This window comes from Phocoena sinus, chromosome 5 (genome assembly GCF_008692025.1).
Source record: "Phocoena sinus isolate mPhoSin1 chromosome 5, mPhoSin1.pri, whole genome shotgun sequence".
Taxonomy (NCBI): domain Eukaryota; kingdom Metazoa; phylum Chordata; class Mammalia; order Artiodactyla; family Phocoenidae; genus Phocoena; species Phocoena sinus.
Window position 1 is genome coordinate 20996215 of NC_045767.1, and position 22093 is coordinate 21018307.

At 37.4% G+C, this 22093-nt stretch overlaps 1 non-coding gene across 1 annotated transcript; it reads left to right on the plus strand.

The window, feature by feature from the left end:
• The first annotated feature begins 1912 nt into the window (after positions 1 to 1912).
• LOC116754858 lies at positions 1913 to 2019 on the plus strand. The gene has a single exon (XR_004350188.1). It is a non-coding gene; the product is annotated as a U6 spliceosomal RNA (small nuclear RNA).
• The last annotated feature ends 20074 nt before the right edge of the window (positions 2020 to 22093 follow it).

Genomic DNA, 22093 nt, shown 5'->3' on the forward strand with positions numbered 1-22093 from the left:
TAACCAATTAACTGTCAGATAAGATTTGCCTTTTTTTTTTATCACAAATTCAGAATTCCAGGATAATTTTTGTCTTTTTTACATAAAGGGAAATAATGGTAATTTTATACCTTGAAGGAAATAACAAAATCTTTAATATTTGTCTGTTAAAAAGTAAAATGATAAGGTAGCACCAGGAAATACACACTGGCAGGAGATATTCCTATACCTTCAATCTGAATCATCTGAATAAAAGAAAATTTCACATCCCTTTAGATTTCACAAGCTCAAGGAAATGTGAAATATTTGACATTTTCATCTTAGTGTTTTCACACATAAAAGAGACACCTTTCAAGGGTAAGTAGCAAACTTGCTTTTCCTGTTGAAAGCTAGTTTTGCAACTCAAAGGGCAAATAGGGAAAAAATGTTGCTCTAGAATTTTCTGAAATGCTACAACTCACACATGCAGTAAACTCCTGTTCTACTCACGGTGTCTGCACATGGTCCAAGTCAGAATCTTAGTTGCTGAATTGCTGAGAATTTAGAAATTATCCCTTCTAACCAGTCTACCGTATAGGTGAAAATCAGAAAAGGTGTAAAACTTGTGCATTGACAGAGTTCAATTCTTTCAGTCTTAGTTACTACACATTTAGTTGTCACTTAAGTTTTAATTGGCTAAAATTAGGCCCCTTATTTTCATTGAAACTATGCAAAGTTTTTATCCTGCAGCAGCTACTTCATTCACTCTGGTTGTGACGCTTTGTAAATGAAAGTCAAGGTGACTTTTGCATATATGCATATTACTATTTAAAAATAAATTCAGAGGCAAGATGAGGCTGAGATTTGTGGCCTATTAGATGCTGAAGATAGAAAATTTGGTGCATTTCTAAGCAAGAGCTAGGTCCTGTGGGAGCATAAAAGGCACTTAGGGAAGCAGTGAAAAAGGGCTAGAACACTGTAGAAGGCCTTTAAAACCAGAGAGAGAAGGATATATTTAAAACAGTAGTCAGCAAGGAATGATGATAGGGATTTGAGAATACAGAGATTATGTTTACTGTGGTGGTGTCAGGGAGGACATTTTGGCAGCGGTGGGTAGAATAGAACGCACAGGAGGGAGACAGGGATAGAAAATGTACCGACTGTGTAGGGCTTCCACATCAGGCACTGGTTTCTGACAGACTGACGTTTGGAATGCAAGCTGAGTAAGCATAAGTTCCAACCTCCTGTTTCTAACAGGACTTGAGCACCAACCACATCCTATCCCGTAGAGGCACCACCAGAAGCTGCTTGGTATCTTCTCCCCAGGGTTCCGAGCTCTGGCTCCACAGGCTCCATGTCTCAGTTCCTGCAGTTCCGGCAGCAGCCAGGTGGCCCCCCTCCCCAGAGGTCTGAGCACCAACTCTATGATAATCTCTCCCTGAAGCTCCTTGGCTCTAATACTCCCAATCTCTGCCTTTTTTTTCCCTTAGACCTAGTTGGAGCCGTCTCTGCAGTTATCATTTCTGGATGACCTCAGTATCCTCTTGGTGCTTTTTTAGGCCTTCAGAGCATGTGTAAGCTGATCTCTATACTAAATCCCTCTACTGCGACACCTTAGTGCAGTTTCCATTTTTCTGCTGGAACCTGACTGATAGAATGAGGGTGAGCGGTGTATCAACTATGTAGACAACATGGCAGGAGCATTGGAACATAGACGTGTGGGCGTGGTCAGGGAAGATAAGTAGTTAGATGTGATTAGACCACATAGCTGAACATGAGATGTCCTGAAAATTATGCTGGGAAAAATTAGGGTGGGATTTTAGTAACATATTAAGTGTCTATATACAAACAAAACTGACTTCTGTAACTTGCATCATCCGTCCCAATAATTTCCTCAGGAACACACTGATCTAGTCTAATTTTTTAAATGTGATAGGCTTTAAAAATACGTGGAGTGCTTGCTTCGGCAGCACATATACTAAAATTGGAACGATACAGAGAAGATTAGCATGGCCCCTGCACAAGGAGGACACGCAAATTCGTGAAGCATTCCATATTTTTGATATTAATAATAAAGAAACGGCATTTTTTGAGTGTTTATATATATATGGAGACTCTTAAGCTTCCCCATCAGGTTAAGTAGCCTATATACAGAGGCATCCAAGAAGATGTCTAGGAGCTGACGGATATGGTTCAGAGCCTCATGAAAGCAATCTGAACTAGAGGTATGTGGTTTGGAATCATCAGTACACAGATGACAACTGAATTTATGGAGGTTACTGAGGTAACCCAGAAAGAAGGCAGAGAGTGAGAGAACGTAATGCTTATGGCAAAACATGAGAAGAAGCAACAGTTTCCATGATTTTTCGATAGGGCCCCTGTGCTTTAAACAAATCAATCTGATGTCTGACTCTCACGTTCTATTTACTACTTCCCACCTATATCCCTGGAATTAGTTGCCTGCTATTTTCAAGCAACACTTGCTGAGATGACAACATGGGATAGTAAACTAGGCTTGGGCTTTAGGTCCAAAGTCTTGGGGTTGGACATAAAGACATAGAGTCATAAATTCAGCTTCGTAATAGGATCTCTTTAACCTCTCAGGTTCTCTGTTTTCTTCTCTGTAACATTAATAAGGATATTAATCATTAATAACGATTTCATCTCAGGGCTGTTGTGGGCATTAAGAGTCATACAACAAGCAGTTGTTGGTCAGCTGCTACATGCCAGTTGCAAAAAAAATTTTAAATAAAAGTTTTTTTAAAAAGGGGGACTTCTCTGGTGGTCCAGTGGTTAAGGCGCTTCTCTTCCACTGCAGGGGGCATGGGTTTGATCCCCGGTTGGGGAATTAAGATCCCACATAGTGTGTGGCACGGCCAAAAAAAAAAAAAAAAAGCCAGTTGCTGCTTGGTTGTCACTATGGGTAAAAGAGGAAAAAGAGCTTACAGACCAATGGGGGAGACAGACACATTACGAGGTGAATATAATGCAGTATATACAGTGAAGCAACAGAGAAGGTATGAGGCTCAGCGACAGGGAAGGATTCAGAGACAGGCTTTAGCTGTTTAGGCTGAATCCTGAGGAAAATATGGGAAGCAGTTGAACGGAAACAGAATAGTATACTGTTTGGAACTTAATATCAGGTGTTTAGTAAAGGAGTTTATCTTCTTCCCTTTTACTACCTCCTTCTAGTCCTGGTCAAAAGTCAATTGTTTCCGAAAGACTGCCTGAGCTTACTGGCTTCCTTTGTACTTCCATTTAATCCTCTATTCTATTTGACTTGAACACACATTAACTGTACTGTTTTTATCATTTTATCTTTGTGGATATAATTGATAATTGCTCTTATATTTTAGTAGGTGCCCCTATTTTGTCTTTTTAAATAGAAGAAAACTTACCGGGAAAATTATTTTTAGTATTCTTTTGATGTCTATAACAGTGTTCCACATACAGTCAACCCCTGAAAATTGTTTTCAATTCTTTTTGTCATATAAATAGCAGGCAATGAAAAGATAGCTACAAAATGATTCTTAATACATATCCATTTTGCTCTTACATAAATCATAGAGAAGGATAAAAACCAGGTGGCCGCGACTTGAAGACCCCTGAGGATGTGACAAGAACAGCCTCCGCAGCGTGGCTGGAAGTGACGTGTGAGTGCAGAGCGGAGGAGAGATGCTGAGATGAGATAGTCAGGACAACCTCTATAGACAACTCTTTCTAGAGGTTTTGCTGTGAAGGTAGCAGAGGAATGTGGTGGCGCTTAAGGGGAAATAAAGGGGTTGGAAGGGAGCTGTTATCATTTTTTAAATAATAGGAAGTCCCCAGAACATGGCTGCATATTCATGGGCAAGTTCCAGTAGAAAGGGGAAATCGATGATGGAGGAGAAAGCCCTGAGGCTTCTGGCGAACATCTTTTCCCTCTTCTCTAAAACTGAAGGCCACCAAACCATTTTAGCAGTTCTATGAGTCTTCATTCTTTTGGCTTTTTTGGGAAGTCACTATCCCACAACTGATATGCCTATATCACTATTATAATATTAGAATTCAGATATAATTGTGTTCCTAACTGAACATGAAGTAAACAGTTAATAGAATGTTACTCTGATTTTATATTGGTAGCTGTATCTGTCTCAAATCATTAAATTTTTGCTCAATGAAATCTCTTGGACATATAAAACATGACAGACCTTTCAGAATAGTTGACTCAAGAAATTTATATCTAAGGGGAGAATATTTTCAGCGGTAACTCAGGCAGGGTTCTTTTTCACTGCATAGTGAAGGAGAGCTATGTGACCAGCTCATGTCTACAGGAATCACTGGACGGGCTTTCATCTCATCACTACATGAAATCGGCAATGTACCCCCACTTTTCAGGAAAGTGTTACATAATCTGTGAAAGGGGGCAAGTCCCTTGACTTTATGGTAAGACAGGGCATGCATTTTTTTCATCCATGGAAGGGCAGGCTGGCTGTCACATCTTTTACTTGACTGAAAGCCAGTCTTGTGTCTACAGATTTTTCTGTGTAGGTGACTCCAACTCTTTTACCACCTTATACAGCAAGAGACTAAGAACTCAGTGTGTACATCTTAGACATGAAACAAGATCTGCTTGACCCCTGAAGGGAGGGAGAGGAGTTTATTTGTCTGATCCCTTTGGCCTCCCTCTGTTCTGTTTTGGCAACTCTGATTGTTACAGGGTGTTCTCCAAACCATACTCACCTTCGCCCCCAAATTGTGCTTCAGAAAAGACCGATGCAAAGCAACACCTTTGAAAATGTCCTCATGTGATCAGTGGTTTCAATTTGGAATCTGGTCCTGGTTTATGGAAGAGATGAGAAGGAAAATTCTCCTGTCCTGGGGATTTTGTATGTTTTTTCAGTCTCTCAGATTTTTTTCCCCTTAAAATGTGGTTGTGAAAAGCAGATGTTCAGTAAAGCTCAAGGCCTTAGAAATATTCATCATTGCATGGTAACTCAATACCTCAGGGTAGACACTATCTGTAGTGGCAAAACAGATCTTTTTTCCCATGCCTAACATGGAATTGTAGCCATCGAAATGGTACAAAATATGGCCTCTGAATTTAGCCTACATTCAAATCCATTTATTGTTTGAAGAAATCATGCAATGCCAATTAAGAGTTTTTTTTTAAATCTTTCATAAATCAACTGCATATTTATTTTGCTGACTAGACAGAGTCAGATAACAACACCCAAAATTAAATTTCTGCCCAAAATATCACAAAATGGATGCCAAGGTCTCCTTAAAAACTTACGGAGATCCCAACTTCGCTTCTAATAGCAGTGTTCAGTGTCTGGCATTTGGCAACACATAGTGAAAAGTCACTGTAACGGCTATTTTGGTGTAGCATCGTGGAGAACTACGTCGATTACAGCCCATTGTTGTAAGGTGACCTTGAACCTCATTTAAAGAGTTGCACATATTCAAAGTTTCTCATCTACCAGAAACATTCAAAACTTGGAGTGTTTGTTCAAATTATTCTTCTAGTAATACCAATGTATCGAAACCACTTTTATTTTCTGACATTTGTCTGTGTAAGGCATGTGATTCATTACACTGGTTTTATACTGAAGAAATAAATTTGGAACACTTTGTTACAGCAGAAGCTGATATTCGTAACTGGTTTCTTGAATACCAGGCAACTAACCAGTCATGGATATATTAACAGGCTATTCATGCTTTTCTTATTTTCACTCTGAAGTAAATAAAGAGAGGCCCTTTGGCTGGGATGTCATTCAATATTATAATGATACAGTGTTGATAATAATTTCTACTGGGGAAATATAGTATCTGTCTTTACATTCATCAAGGTAATAAATAAGCAAAGTTCCAGCTTATATACAATCTTTCCTCAGTTTGCTGCTTTCTGAAAATTGCTTTGAAAGTTAATTAGAACTGTATAAATTGTAGCCAGCATATCATTCCCTAAGAACAGCACACAACTGGGAAATACTTTACCAGAAAAGCAGAATGTTTATTATTTCACTGGCTAGATTTGGCACTGCACTCCTATGGCTGCAACTCAAGTCTTTTTTGAGTAACCCAGGCTCCCTTCCTTTCCTCCCTCCCCTCCCTCGCATCCCAGCTTAAGTCTGTGCATTGAGCGTTGTAGTTCTACACTAACGAATGCATATTTGAGAGCTATTTCTGGCCTCTCATTTTAGCAGTATTATAGTGCCTCCTCCCAGAATGTGTTGTCTGTGATCCATCACCTTTTACTTATCAACCAAAGAGTATTGGCCTGTAGAGAGTGTCCCTTTTAGTCATAATCATCCTACAGTGAATCATTAACACATAGTTTCGAGCTAAGCTATCAGTGATCCTTTTTGATGCTTACATATGCCACAGAGAAATGAGGGCCATGTGTATTCCGCGCTAAAGGCTGATGAATACTTGAGGTGTGTGGGCAGCGGGGAATGGGAGGGGCTGTAACCAATGGAAAGAGGGACAAAAAGAGTCACAGAGGCAAGAAGTGAGTGCCTTGTGTGGGTCTGATGTCACAGAATAATCAATCTCAACCTTTTTCTATGCATCAGTCTTTTGAGATTCTAATTAAAGCTGTGATTAATTCTTTAGATAAAAGCAAATATGCACGTATAGAAATTGTTTTGCATAAAATTTCTAACAGTTGCTAGGTCTCCTGAAATCTCAGGTTAAGAATTCCCACTGGGACCAATGGTGTTTCAGAGCAGAAAAAAGTTGGGCCTCATTATATTAAACTGGTGGGAATCTCAAAGAAAGAAAGATAATTAGATAGTAGTGAGGGGAAGAACTAAAAGGGTTCATGTAAAATGAAAAACAATGGGATTGAAGCAAGAAGTAATGGCAAGATTTAATGTGAAATAGAGCTACAGAGAAATTATCTGGAAGACTTGTTATCTTGTGGGGAATTAAACTGTTGGGAAATTTGTTCAGAAGACCTGGGATGTTTTCAGAACTCACTCTAAAGGAGATACAATTTTGACAGATCTTGAGGGTTCTTGGCAGAAGCTCAGAAGGTTCCCCAGGGTGCTGGAGCTGCTGACATCAGAATCAGCAGGGCTGTGGCCGCTCTTGATAAAACACAGTTTGTTAAGGAAAGAGAAACTTTATGTCACCTTGGCTTTGGCATCTACTGAGAGAGTGAAAGAGGGGGACTGGAGTTTAGATTACAAGGGAAGTTGTGTTTGAGCCACAGAGGAAAACAAGTAGTTTCAAGTGTTCAAGTGTTAGCTGTTCAGTGTAAAGGGATACATGGTGGGCAGAGGGTGGGGTCCTCAGGTGGACTGAAGGCAGGACATTATTTGAAAAAAGTGTACCTATGCCCTGATGCTGATTTGGTGATACCAGGATTAAGCCCTAGCTCTGAATTTACCACGACCTAGCGCTGTGAATTTGAGTAAGTTATCTTACATCTCTGGATCTCTTTTTCTTGCTCAGAAAAAGGTCCACAGGAGGCCTAAATGGTCCCTAAGATTCCTTCCAACTCTAGAAGTCCCTGGTTATTGCAAAAATTGGAAATCAATGGGAAGAAGAGCCATACTGCTTCAACAATGCTTTACTTATTTTCAAAAAGACCTCTCTTTTATGCCTACTCTAATGCTTTCCGTGTGTTGATTAATAATTTTAAGTAGATTAACATCATTGATTTCATGAAATACAAGAATCTCAATTTTCCTAAGTAAATCTTGACAATTATATTTTTCTACCAGCAGCTGGAAATCAGCAGTTTTAGTTAACTTTTAAAAAAGCAAATATTGCATTTATTTACTCTAGTTGCTGTGTGGAAACTTAACCACTGCCAGCTTCAGCCACAGGACTTTCTACAAGAAGAAGTTGTGGTTTCTAGATGAGAGTAAGTGAATAACGTTTTCCGAGGCTGCTTCAGGGAGCATCTGAGATATCTCAGCATATTTTGCATCTTGGCAGAGTGAACCTGTTATGAATTCTCTGGGCTTGGCTGCCAGTCTCCTACCCCAATTATTACCTTATTTTGGCAGACAAGAATGGCTGGGAACTTGTGTGGGATGAAAGAGTTGGTTCCAGTGGTCTCGGCAGTGCCTCAAGTCTCCCATTGGGTAGGTTCTTGCAGAATGAGGCTGGAAGCGCCACTTAGAGCATCTGATTCTAACCTCTGCAGTAAGCAAACACCCATTCTTATATTCATCAACTGGAGCCTGCATTAGGCCACACTTTGCAAGCCTGTCAGTCCATGTGTCTTATATAAAATGTTATAGATAATTGTCCTATAATATTTTAAATAGGAAAGGATTATTTGTCATGATTGCTAAAAAACTATTTTTGAGGAGGCATAGCATCTGAGATCCTTTAATTCAAGGGGGACAAACACTAAAAGCCACATGAATTCAGACTAAAACAAGAGATATGAATCCATTTTACACTCTACAGGACAGATGCCATTTAGAGCAGTGCCCAACCTGGATTTTCTGGGTCTCTGAGTAGTTGAAAGTGCAGTTATTTAACAATATCTGTTATTCAGTATGAATTGTGATTATTAACTTCAGTCTGATTAAATAAAAGTATTAGCTCTCTAATGTGGAAGGTCTACACAATTGTTTTTTAAAGGAAATCCCCATACTCCTAAAACCGTTAGTGCCAGTTGCCATATTTAAAATGTGTTAATAAATAGACAAACAGAAAGACATTTGGAAGACAATTAACAGGGTGAGCCTAGCTTAATATACTAGAAAGATCACTGGATCTTGTGTTAGAATACTTGCATTCCGGCCTCAGCTTTATGACCCATTATGTGTCTGATCTTGAGGAACTTACTTTAAAATATAAATATTTATTATATATTTCTATAAAATAGATAGCATCTGAAAATGGATAGCCTACTATAGTGGGCAAAATTCTAAGATGCTCTCCATGACTTCCACTCCCTGGCACATATGCCCCATATAATCCCCACCTCTTGAGTCTTGGTGTCACCTATGAATATGAGGGACTATTACTCTCATAATTATTGATATTATATGTTCTATGTAAAAGATGAAGGGATTGTAATGATGTAATAATGGTAATCTTGGGAAGGGGACAGTGATTGGAAGAAAGCATTATACAACTCGTAGTTGCAGACAGTGTTCTCTTTCTTCATCTAGATACTGGTTATTTGGCTGTGCAGTTTATTAAAATTCACAGATCTACACTATGTGTACTTTCTGAATGTTTATTGTGTTTCAGTGAAACATTAAAGCATTTATATAAAAGCTTTTTTCTTTTAGACTATTAAAAATATCTAAATAAAAACTTATATAAAATTATTTAAATAAAGCTGATATTAATTTATTTTGAAAATTTATTTTGAAAATTTACTTACATTTTATTAAATATTTTGATTAAAGTAACACTACTCACAATTTTAGAGTTCAATGTTCACCTAGTTGCCATTTAAAGGATTTTATGCTTCATGTATTTTATATCTAGTTCCACATATATTTAAATTTAACAGTAAAATGATTTATAGAGTACTACAAACTGTTCTTCAGCCACCATCTGCAGCTGATATGAATTCTCTGCTAATTCATGACTAGTTGCAAAACCACAAATTGAAACACACAAAGAAGTTAGGACAGATGCTTGACACTACTAGAAAATGATACTTCATTATTCAAGAATTGACTAAAAAGACTTTAAAATAAAGACTGTTATAAGAGACACTACATAATGATCAAAGGATAAAGCCAAGAAGAAGATATAACACTTATAACTATAAGCACACCCATCATAGGAGCACCTCAATATATAAGGCAAATACTAACAGCCATAAAAGGAGAAATCTACAGTAACACAGTAATAGTGGGGGACTTTAACAGCCAACTTTCATCAATGGACAGATCATCCAGACAGAAATCAATAAGGAAACACAGGCCTTAAATGATACATTAGACCAGATGGGCTTAATTGATATTTATAAAGCATTCCATCCAAAAGGAGCAGAATACACATTCTTCTCAAGCGCACATGGAACATTCTCCAGGATAGATCACATCATGGGTCACAAATCAAGCCTCGGTACATTTAAGAAAACTGAAATCATATCAAGCATCTTTTCTGACAGCAACACTGTAAGATTAGAAATCAACTACAAGAAAAAAAAAACTGTAAGAAACAGATACACATGGAGGCTAAACAATATGCTACTAAAAACCCAATGGATCAGTGAAGAAATCAAAGAGGAAATTTAAAAATTCCTAGAGACAAATGAACACAAAAGAACGATGATTCAAAACCTATGGGATGCAGCAAAAGCTGTTCTAAGAGGGACATTTATAGCAATATAATCTTACCTCAGGAAACAAGAAAAATTTTAAATAAACAACTTAAACGTACACCTAAAGCAACTAGAGAAGGAATAACAAACCACACCCGAAGTTAGTAGAAGGAAAGAAATCGTACAGATCAGAGCAGAAATAAATGAAATAGAGATGAAGAAAGCAATAGAAAAGATCAACAATACTAAAAGCTGCTTCTTCAAAAAGATAAACAAAATTGATAAACCTTTAGTGAGACTCATCAAGAAAAAGAGGGAGAGGGCTCAGATCAATAGAATTAGAAATGAAAAAGGCGAAGTTACAATGGACACCACAGAAATACAAAAGGATCATAAGAGACTACTACAAGCAACTATATGCCACTAAAATGGACAATGTAGGAGAAATGGACAAATTCCTAGAAAGGTACAATCTCCCAAGACTGAACCAAGAGGAAATAGAAAATATGAACAGACCAATCACAAGTAATGAAATGTTGAAACTGTGATTTAAAACTCCCAACAAACAAAAGTCTACGACCCGATAGCTTCATGGGGGAATTCTACCAAATATTTAGAGAAGAGTTAACACCTATCCTTCTGAAACTATCCCAAAAAATTGTAGAGGAAGGAACACTCCCAAACTCATCCTATGAGGCCACCATCACCCTAATACCCAAAACAGACAAAGATAGCACACAAAAAAGAAAATTACAGGCCAATATCTGATGAACATAGAGGCAAAAATCCTCAACAAAATACTAACAAACTGAATCCAACAATACATTAAAAGGATCGTACACCATAATCAAATGGGATTTATCTCAGGGATTCAGGGAGTTTTTAACATCCACAAATCAATCAGTGTGATACACCATATCAACAAATTGAAGAATAAAAATCATATGATTGGGACTTCCCTGGTGGTGCAGTGGTTAATATTCTGCCTGCCAATGCAGGGGACATGGGTTTGAGCCCCGGTCTGGTAAGATCCCACATGCCATGGAGGAACTAAGCCTGTGCACCACAACTACTGAGCCTGAGCTCTAGAGCCCAAGAACCACAACTATGGAGCCCGCATGCTGCAACTACTGAAGCCCACATACCTAGAGCCCATGCTCTGCAACAAGAGAGGCCACCAAAATGAGAAACCTGCACACTGCAATGAAGAGTAGCCTCAACTCGCTGCAACTAGAGAAAGTCTGCGTACAGCAACGAAGACCCAATTCAGCCAAATAATAATAAATAAATAATATGATCATCTCAACAGATGCAGAAAAAGCTTTTGACAAAATTCAACACCAATTTATGATAAAATCTCTCCAGAAAGTGGGCACAGAGGGAACATACCACAACATAATAAAGGCCATATATGACAAACCTACAGCTCACATCATGTTAAAAGGTGAAAAGCTGAAAATATTTCCTCTAAGATCAGGAATAAGACAAGGATGTTCACTCGTGCCACTTTTATTCAACATAGTTTTGGAAGTCCTAGCCACGGCAATCAGAGAAGAAAAAGCAATAAAGGGAATCCAAACTGGAAAAGAAGAAGTAAAAATGTCAATGTTTCCAGATGACATGATACTATACATAGAAAATCCTAAAGATGCTACCAGAAAACTACTACAGTTCATCAATGAATTCAGTAAAGCTGCAGGATACAAGATAAATACACAGAAATCTCTTGCATTTCTATACACTAACAACAAAGAATAAAAAAGAATAAAATACCTAGGAATAAACCTACCTAAGGAGACAAAAGACCTGTACCCTGAAAACTATGAGAGGCTGATGAAAGAAATCGAAGATGACAGAAACAAATTGAAAGATATACCATGTTCTTGGATTGGAAGAATCAATATTGTCAAAATGACTATACTATCCAAGTCAATCTACAGATTCAATGCAATCCCTATCAAATTACCAATGGGATCTTTCACTGAACTGGAACCAAAAAAAATCTTAAAATTTAAAAATTTTTATGGAGACACAAAAGACCCTGAATAGTCAAAGCAATCCTGAGAAAGAAAAACCAAGCTGGAGAAATCAGGCTCCCTGATTTCAGATTATACCACAAAGCTACAGTCATCAAAATAGTATGGTAGTGGCACGAAAACAGAAATATAGATAAATGGAATAGGATAGAAGGCCCAGAAATAAACCCACACACCTATGGTCAATTAATCTATGACAAAGAAGGCAAGAATATACAATAGAGAAAAGACAGTCTCTTCAATAAGTGGTGCTGAGAAAATTGGACAGCTACATGTAAAAGAATGCAATGAGAACATTCTCTTAAACCATACAGAAAAACAAACTCAAAAACTCAAAACAAACTAAATGTAAGACTAGATAATATAAAACTCTCAGAGGAAAACACAGGCAGAACACTCTTTGACATAAATTGCAGCAATATCTTTTTTGATCCGTCTCCTAGAGTAATGGAAATAAAAACAGAAATAAGCAAATAGGACCTAATGGAACTTCAAAGCTTTTGTACAGCAAAGAAAATCATAAACAAAATGAAAAGACAACCCACAGAATGGGAGAAAATACTTGCAAATGATGTGACCAACAAGGGATTGATCCCTAAAATATACAAACAGTTTATGCAGCTCAATATCAAACAAACAGACAACCCAATCCAAAAATGGGCAGAAGACCTAAACATTCCTCCAAAGAAGACATACAGATGGCCAAGAAGCACAAGAAAAGATGCTCAACATCACTAATTATTAGAGAAATACAAATCAAAACTACAATGAGATATCACCTCACACCAGTCAGAATGGCCACCATCAAAAAGTTTACAAACAATAAATGTTGGAGAGGGTGTGGAGAGAAGGGAAACCTCCTACACTGTCGGTGGGAATATAAATTGGTACAGTCACTATGGAGAAAAGTATGGAGGTTCCTTATGAAACTAAAAATAGAGCTACCACATGATCCAGCAATCCCACTCCTGGGCATATTTCCAGAGAAGACCATGGTTTGAAAGGATATATGCACCCCAATGCTCATTGCAGTGCGTGGAAGCAACTTAAATGTCCATTGACAGATGAATAAGTAAAGAAGATATGGTACATATATACAATGGAATATTACTTAGCCATTAAAAAGAATGAAATAACCCTATTTGAAGCAACATGGATGGACCTGGAGATTATCATACTAAGTGAAGAAGTCAGACAGAGAAAGACAAATATCATATGATATCATTTATATGCAGAATCTAAAAAAAAAACCAAAACGATACAAATGAGCTTATTTACAAAATAGAAACAGATTCACTGACTTAAGAGTATGAATTTATAGTTACCAGGGGTGAAGGGTGGGTGGGGAGAGGGACAGATTGGGAGTTTGAGATTGACATGTACACACTGCTATATTTAAAATAGATAACCAACAAGGACCTACTGTATAGCACAGGGAATGCTGCTCAATACCCTGTAATAACCTAAATGGAAAGAGAATTTGAAAAAGAATAGATACATGTATATGTATAACTGAATCACTTTGCTATACACTAAAACTAACACAACATTGTTAATCAACTCTACTCCAATATAAAATAAAAATTAACAATAAAAGGATTGACTGTGTTCATACTATCTGGGAGAAAGAATTTTTAAATTAATTAGCCTGTCTTTTACCTAAGCACTGCCATCACCTACATCCTCTCCAACGCAACGAAAACATTACCCTATTTCTGATATCAGCAAATGCACAATCTACAAATCTTGGCGTTCAGATGGACATATGGACTAAGATATGAGAAATATTTACTGGGGTCTGAACAGTTTCAGAAATAAGAGGTGATATTTGGAGTTCCAGGTCACATCTTGCTGGCAATGGGAGCTGGATCCCGAATGTGTGGAAGTGCCCACATGTTCTTTAGTAACTGTATTTGTTCTTTTATTTTGTTTATAATATGTGGATTCTCTAAAGTATAGAGCCCAAAGCAGAACCCTCTTTGCCTGTGTCTAGGGGCAGGACTGAGGGGCAACACTAAGGGTTTTTGAAAAATTCAGCATTTTGAAGAGGAGAGATTCACAAGGTCACTCAATGTTACAATATAAGAGAAATGTGATTTACTGTATGAAATAACATATATTTGCTATGTGTGTACTGTAAAATTATCCTTCAGCACCATCATATTTATGTCCTGTATTTAACAGCAAACAAAGTTAGCTGTTTTCTTCCCTTGCCTAAGTACCCATTGCATTTTCTCATTTATTTTCAAGTTGATATTTTTCTTAGTGAATGTTCCTGCTTATTAATATTTATCAAAATAAGACAAAATATTTTTGTCTTCCTATATTTTTCTCTTTCATCGTTCACACTGTAGCTATGTATTTCCGAATATGACTTTCTTAGAAAAATGCTTCCTAATATCAAACATTGCTCCTGCTTCCTAATATTGAATATTGCTCAGTTACACTCCCAGAAAGGTGGCTCCTTTTTAAGGCAGTTCAGATTTTTTCATTCTTAGTATGATTACTGAATATGACTCTTAGTATGATTACTTAATCTCACTTTTATGAGTGAGATTGTTCTAGTTTTTAAATGAAAAGGCTTCCATGATGTTATCAATTGCTGAATTCTAATTATAATATTAAATTCGGTTGGAAAATTACATAATTGGAAACTACAATTCAGGAGGTGCTCTGAATTGGTTGTTCCTGGCACTACTACTACAATATAATTATAATAGAACAGCTCTCAATAGACTGGAGATGTGCCTTAAGTATTATATAAAGAGAACACAATTGTTAATCCAATAAATTTGATAACAAAGAATTCATGTGATGATGGTAATGATTTCAATATAAGTAAATTTAGTGTTCCACTGTAGATATTTCCATTAGGAGGGAAAACATTCAGAAAAGAAAAGAAAAGAAAAACTTCTTATCAATGAAGAATTTCATGGTAAAGTAGAATTATCGTATAATGTCTATTTCTTTAGAAGAGGATGTTGCTTCTTTTAGAGGGAATAGAGAGATTATATCAGTATCTAGAAATTATATGTATACATGAATGAAATGAGCCTACTAATTATTTTTCCCTGTTTACTCTCTTATGACATGGAATCTCTTAATATAAGCTTCAAAATTTGTGGTAAATTAAATTTTTATTTTTTGTTGTAGAATATCATTGAAGATGTACTTTAGTTTTTGTTCAAATATATGCATACAAAACCATGAAACAATTCAATGAGTTGCTTCCATTTTAAATAATTTCAAAATCTTGCTTTTTACATGGAATCTCAAAACTTTTTAAACTTAAAATTGCTCTTCCATGATTAAAGAATAAGGAAGAAGTTTCTTGGAGTGCCAATGCTGAACTAACAGTCAAAGGTGGGGCATTTTTGTATTTCTCCTAATGTTTATTCAATGGGTATTTTTAAAATGTTTGTTGACCAATAAAAAAAATCCCTTGGTTGTAATTTGGAAGATGCTACATAAATGTAAAACAATATTGCATGACTTCTGTTCTTGGTTATGAGGATGTAATAAAAGCCAACTTACTTTCCCAACTGAAATCAATTAGAAAAGTCTACTATAAGAACAAACATTTGAGTGGTGGTGTGTGCAGCGCTTCTCCACACAAGTGCCAAGGTGTGTCCCTGCAGTGGCTCTGTGCTGGGAAAGCCAATCCTATGTGTCAGGTGCAAGGCCTCTGCACACACTGGCCTCTACAGAACCAATGTCCCGAAGCTCCCTGGGCAACTACACCAGCCGATGAGGTGGAGCTGAGAAGCCACAATCCCAAATCGGCCACCATTCAAGGGCCGGAAACCTGATTCCTTTCTGACTTGCCCATCCTCCAGCCATGTGGCTGACAGGGTCTTAGTGCTCTGGCCTGGTGTCAGGCCTGAGCCTCTGAGGTGGAAGGGCCTAGTTCAGGACACTGGATCATCAGAGACGTCTCAGCCCCACGAAAAATCAATCAGCGAGAGATCTCCCAGAGAGCTCAGTCTCAGTGCTAAGACCCAGCTCCACTCAACGAAAAGCAAGCCACAGGGCTGGATACCCAATGCCAAACAACTAGCAAGACAAGGACACAACCCCACCCATTAGCAGAGAGGCTGCCTAAAATCATACTAAATTCACAGACACCCCAAAACACACCCCCAGACGTGATCCAGCCCAACAGAAAGACAAGATCCAGCCTCATCCACCAGAATGCAGGCACTAGTCCCCTCCACCAGGAAGCCTACACAACTCACTGAAACAACCTTACCCACTGGGGGCAGACACCAAACACAATGGGAACTACGAACCTCCAGCCTACAAAAAGGAGACCCCAAACACAGTAAGTTAAGCAAAATGAGAAGACAGAGAAATACACAGCAGATGAAGGAGCAAGGTAAAAACTAACCAGACCTAACAAATGAAGAGGAAATATGCAGTCTACATGAAAAAAGAATTCAGAGTAATGATAGTAAAGATGATCCAAAATCTTGGAAATAGAATGGAGAAAATACAAGAAAAGTTTAACAAGGACAAGAAGAATTAAAGAGCAAACAAACAATGATGAACAACACAATAAATGAAATTAAAAATTCTCTAGAAGGAATCAATAGCAGAATAACTGAGGCAGAAGAACGGATATGTGATCTGGAAGATAAAATAGTGGCAATAACTAGCATAGAGCAGAATAAAGAAAAAAGAAAGAAAAGAATTGAGGACAGTCTCAGAGACATCTGGGACAACATTAAACACAGCAACATTTGCACTATAGGGCTCCCAGAAGCAGAAGAGAAAAAGAAAGGGACTGAGAAAATATTTGAAGAGATTATAAGTTGAAAACTTCCCTAATATGGGAAAGGAAGTAGTCAATAAAGTCCAGAAAGTGAAGAGAGTCCCATACAGGATAAATCCAAGGAGAAACATGCCAAGACACATATTAATAAAACTATCAAAAATTAAACACAAAGGAAAAAATATTAAAAGCAGCAAGGAAAAAGCAACAAAAAACATACAGGGGAAATCCCATAAGGTTAACAGCTGATCTTTCAGCAGAAACTCTGCAAGCCACAAGGGAGTGGCAGGACATGTTTAAAGTGATGAAAGGGAAAAACCTACAACCAAGATTACTCTACCCAGCAAGGATCTCATTCAGATTCGATGGAGAAATTAAAACCTTTACAGACAAGCAAAAGCAATGAGAATTCAGCACCACCAAACCAGCTTTACAACAAATGCTAAAGGAACTTCTCTAGGAGGCAAACACAAGAGAACGAAAAGACCTACAAAAACCCAAAACAATTAAGAAAATGGTACTAGGAACATACATATCGATAATTACCTTAAATGTAAATGGATTAAATACTCCAAACAAAAGACACAGACAAGCTGAATGGATACAAAAACAAGACCTGAATATATGTTGTCTACAAGAGAGCCAATTCAGACCTACGGACACTTACAGACTAAAAGTGAGGGGATGGAAAAAGATATTCCATGCAAATGGAAATCAAAAGAAAGCTAGAGTAGCAATTCTCATATCAGATAAAACAGACTTTAAAATAAAGACTATTACAAGAGACATAGAAGGATACTATGTAATGATCAAGGGCTCAATCCAAGAAGAAGATATAACAATTGTAAATATTTACGCACCAAACAAAGGAGCACCTCAATACATAAGGCAAATGCTAACACCATAAAAGAGGACATCAATGGTAACATAATCATAATAGGGGACTTTAACACCCCACTTTCACCAATGGACAGATCATCCAAAATGAAAATAAAGAAGGAAACACAAGCTTTAAATGATACATTAAACAAGATGGACTTAATTGATATTTATAGGACATTCCATCCAAAAACAACAGAATACACATTCTTTTCAAGTGCTCATGGAACATTCTCCAGGATAGATCATACCTTGGGTCACAAATCCAGCCTTGGTAAATTTAAGAAAGTTGATATCATATCAAGTATCTTTTCCAACCACAATGCTATGAGACTAGATATCAATTATAGGAAAAAAAAAACTGTAAGAAATACAAACACATGGAGACTAAACAATACACTACTAAATAACCAAGAGATCACTGAGGAAATAAAAAAATACTTAGAAAGTAATGACAGTGAAAACATGACGACCCAATACCTATGGGATGCAGCAAAAGCAGTTCTAAGAGGGAAGTTTATAGCAATACAATCCTACTTCAAGAAACAACTAAAATAACCAACCTAATCTTACACCTAAAGCAATTAGAGAAAGAAGAATAAAAAACCCCCCAAAGTTAGCAGAAGGAAAGAAATAATAAAAATCAGATCAGAAGTAAAAGAAAAAGAGATGAAGGAAATGATAGCAAAGATCAATAAAACTAAAAGCTGGTTCTTTGAGAAGATAAATAAAATCGATAAACCATTAGCCAGACGCATCAGAAAAAAAGGGAGAAGACACAAATGAACAGAATTACAAATGAAAAAGTAGAAGTAACAACTGACACTTCAAAAATACAAAGGATCATGAGAGATTACTACAAGCAACTATATGCCAATAAAATGGACAACCTGGAAGCAATGGACAAATTCTTAGAAAATCACAACCTTCCAAGACTGAACCAGGAAGAAATAGATAATATAAACAGACCAATCACATGCACTGAAACTGAAACTGTGATTAAAAATCTTCCAACAGACAAAAGCCCAAGACCAGATGGCTTCACAGGCAAATTCTATCAAACATTTATAGAAGAGCTAACACCTATCCTTCTCAAACTCTTCCAAAATATAGCAGAAGGAGGAACACTCCCAAACTCATTCTACGAGGCCACTATCACCCTGACACCAAAACCAGACAAACATGTCTCAGAAAAAGAAAACTACAGGCCTATATCACTGAGAAAATATAGATGCAAAAATCCTCAAAAAAATACTAGCAAATAGAATCCAACAGCACAGTAAAAGGATCACACACCATGATCAAGTTGGTTTTATCCCAGGAACGCAAGGATTCTTCAATATATGCAAGTCAATCAATGTGATACACCATATTAACAAATTGAGGAGAAAAACCATATGATCATCTCAATAGATGTAGAAAAAGTTTTTGACAAAATGCAACACACCCATTTATCAAAAAACCCTCCAGAAAGTAGGTATAGAGGGAACTTTCCTCAACATAATAAAGGCCATATATGACAAACCCACAGCCAACATCGTCCTCAATGGTGAAAAACTGAAAGTATTTCGACTAGGATCAGGAAAAAGACAAGGTTGCCCACTCTCACCACTTATTCAACATAGTTTTGGAAGTTTTAGCAACAGCAATCAGAGAACAAAAAGAAATAAAATGAATCCAAACTGGAAAAGAAGAAGTAAAACTGTCACTGTTTGCAGATGACATGATACTACACATAGAGAATCCTAAAGATGCTACCAGAGAACTACTAGAGCTAATTAATGAATTTGGTAAAGTAGCAGGATAAAAAATTAATGCACAGAAATCTCTTGCATTTCTATACACTAATGATGAAAAATCTGAAAGAGAAATTAAGGAAACACTTCCATTTACTACTACAGCAAAAAGAATACAATATGTGGGAAGAAACCTACTTAAGGAGACAAAGGAGCTGTATGCAGAAAACTGTAAGATACTGATGAAAGAAATTAAAGATGATACAAACAGATGGAGAGATATACCATGTTATTGGAAGAATCAACACTGTGAAAATGACTATACTACCCAAAGCATTCTACATATTCAATGGAATTCCTATCAAACTACCTGTGGCACTTTTCACAGAAATAGAACAAAAAATTGCACAGTTTGTAGGGAAACACAAAAGAACTCGAAGAGCCAAAGCAATCTTGAGAAAGAAAAATGGAACTGGAAGAATCAGGCTCCCTGACTTCAGACTATACTACAAAGCTACAGTAATCAAGACAGTATGGGACTGGCACAAAAACAGAAATATAGATCAATGGAACAGATAGAAAGCAGAGAGATAAACCCATGCACATATGGTCACTTTATCTTTGATAAAGGAGGAAAGGGTATAAAATGGAGAAAAAGCCTTTTCAATAAGTGGTGCTTGGAAAACTGGACAGATACATGTAAAAGAATGAAAGTAGAACACTCCCTAACACCATACACAAAAATAAACTCAAAATGGATTAAAGACCTAAATGTAAGGCCAGAAACTATGAAACCTTAGAGGAAAACATAGGCAGAACAGTCTATGACATAAATCACAGCAAGATCCTTTTTTACCCACCTCCTAGAGAAATGGAAATAAAAACAAAAATAAACAAGTGGGACCTAATGAAACTTAAAAGCTTTTGCACAGCAAAGGAAACCATAAACGAGGCGAAAAGACAACACTCAGAGTGGGAGAAAATATTTGTAAATGAAGCAACTGAGAAAGGATTAATCTCTAAAATTTACAAGGAGCTCATGCAGCTCAGTATCAAAAAAAACAAACAACCCAATCCAATAATGGGCAGAAGACCTAAACAGGCATTTCTCCAAAGAAGATATACAGATTGCCAACAAAAATGTGGAAGAATGCTCAACATCACTAATCATTAGAGAAATGCAAATCAAAACTACAATAAGGTATCACCTCACACTGGTCAGAATAGCCATCATCAAAAAATCTACAAACAATAAATACTGGAGTGGGAGTGGGCAAAAGAGAACCCTCTTGCACTGTTGGTGGGAATACAAATTGATACAGCCACTATGGACAACAGTATGGGGGTTCCTTAAAAAACTACCAATAGAACTACCATATGACCCAGCAATCCCACTACTGGGCATATACCCTAAGAAAACCATAATTCAAAAAGAGACATGTACTACAATGTTCACTGCAGCACTATTTACAATAGCCAGAACATGGAAGCAACCTAAGTGTCCATCGACAGATGAATGGATAAAGAAGATGTGGCACATATATACAATGGAATATTACTCAGCCATAAAAAGGAATGAAACTGAGTTATTTGTAGTGAGGTGGATTGACCTAGAGTCTGTCATACAGAGTAAAGTAAGTCAGAACAAGAAAAATAAACACCATATGCTAATACATATATATGGAATCTAAAAAAAAAAATGGTTCTGAAGAACCTAGGGGCAGGACAGGAATAAAGACGGAGATGTAGAGAATGGACCTGAGGACATGGGGAGGGGGAGGGGTTAGCTGGCACTAAGTGAGAGAGCGGCATTGACATATATGCACTAACAAATGTAAAATAGATAGCTAGTGGGAAGCAGCCGCATAGCACAGGGAGATCAGCTCAGTGTTTTGTGACCACACAGAGGGGTGGGATAGGGAGGGTGGGAGGGAGACGCAAGAGGGAAGGGATATGGGGATATATGTATACATAAAGTTGATTCACTTTGTTATACAGCAGAAACTAACACATTGTAAAGCAATTATACTCCAATAAAGTTGTAAAAAAAAGAACAACAAACATTTCTCAGACTTTGGAGAACAGGCAGCTCAGACAGTCATCCCCAACCGAAGAGAAAAAAATGATACAAGCTCTATAATTGCCTCAGCTTACTGCCTGGAGAGAGCTTTTAGGCCACTGTGAAGAGGTGGGAAGGGGGAAACCAAAACAGAGCCCGGTGATCTCAATGCTTTGAGGAAATGGAGTTGGATTTTGGATGCTAAGTCAGACTAGCAGGGCCAAATACCAGGAAGAAAGGAGTTCCATAGAGAGAACTCTAAAAATTTGCAGAGTGGTCTCTCAAGTCTTTGGCCCAGGACCGACACACACACATTGCAGGAAGAAACTACCTGAGACAGGAAAAGAATCACATTAAAGAAAAGGTGGAGCGACTTCCCTGGTGGTGCAGTGGTTAAGAGTCCGCCTGCCAATGTAGGGG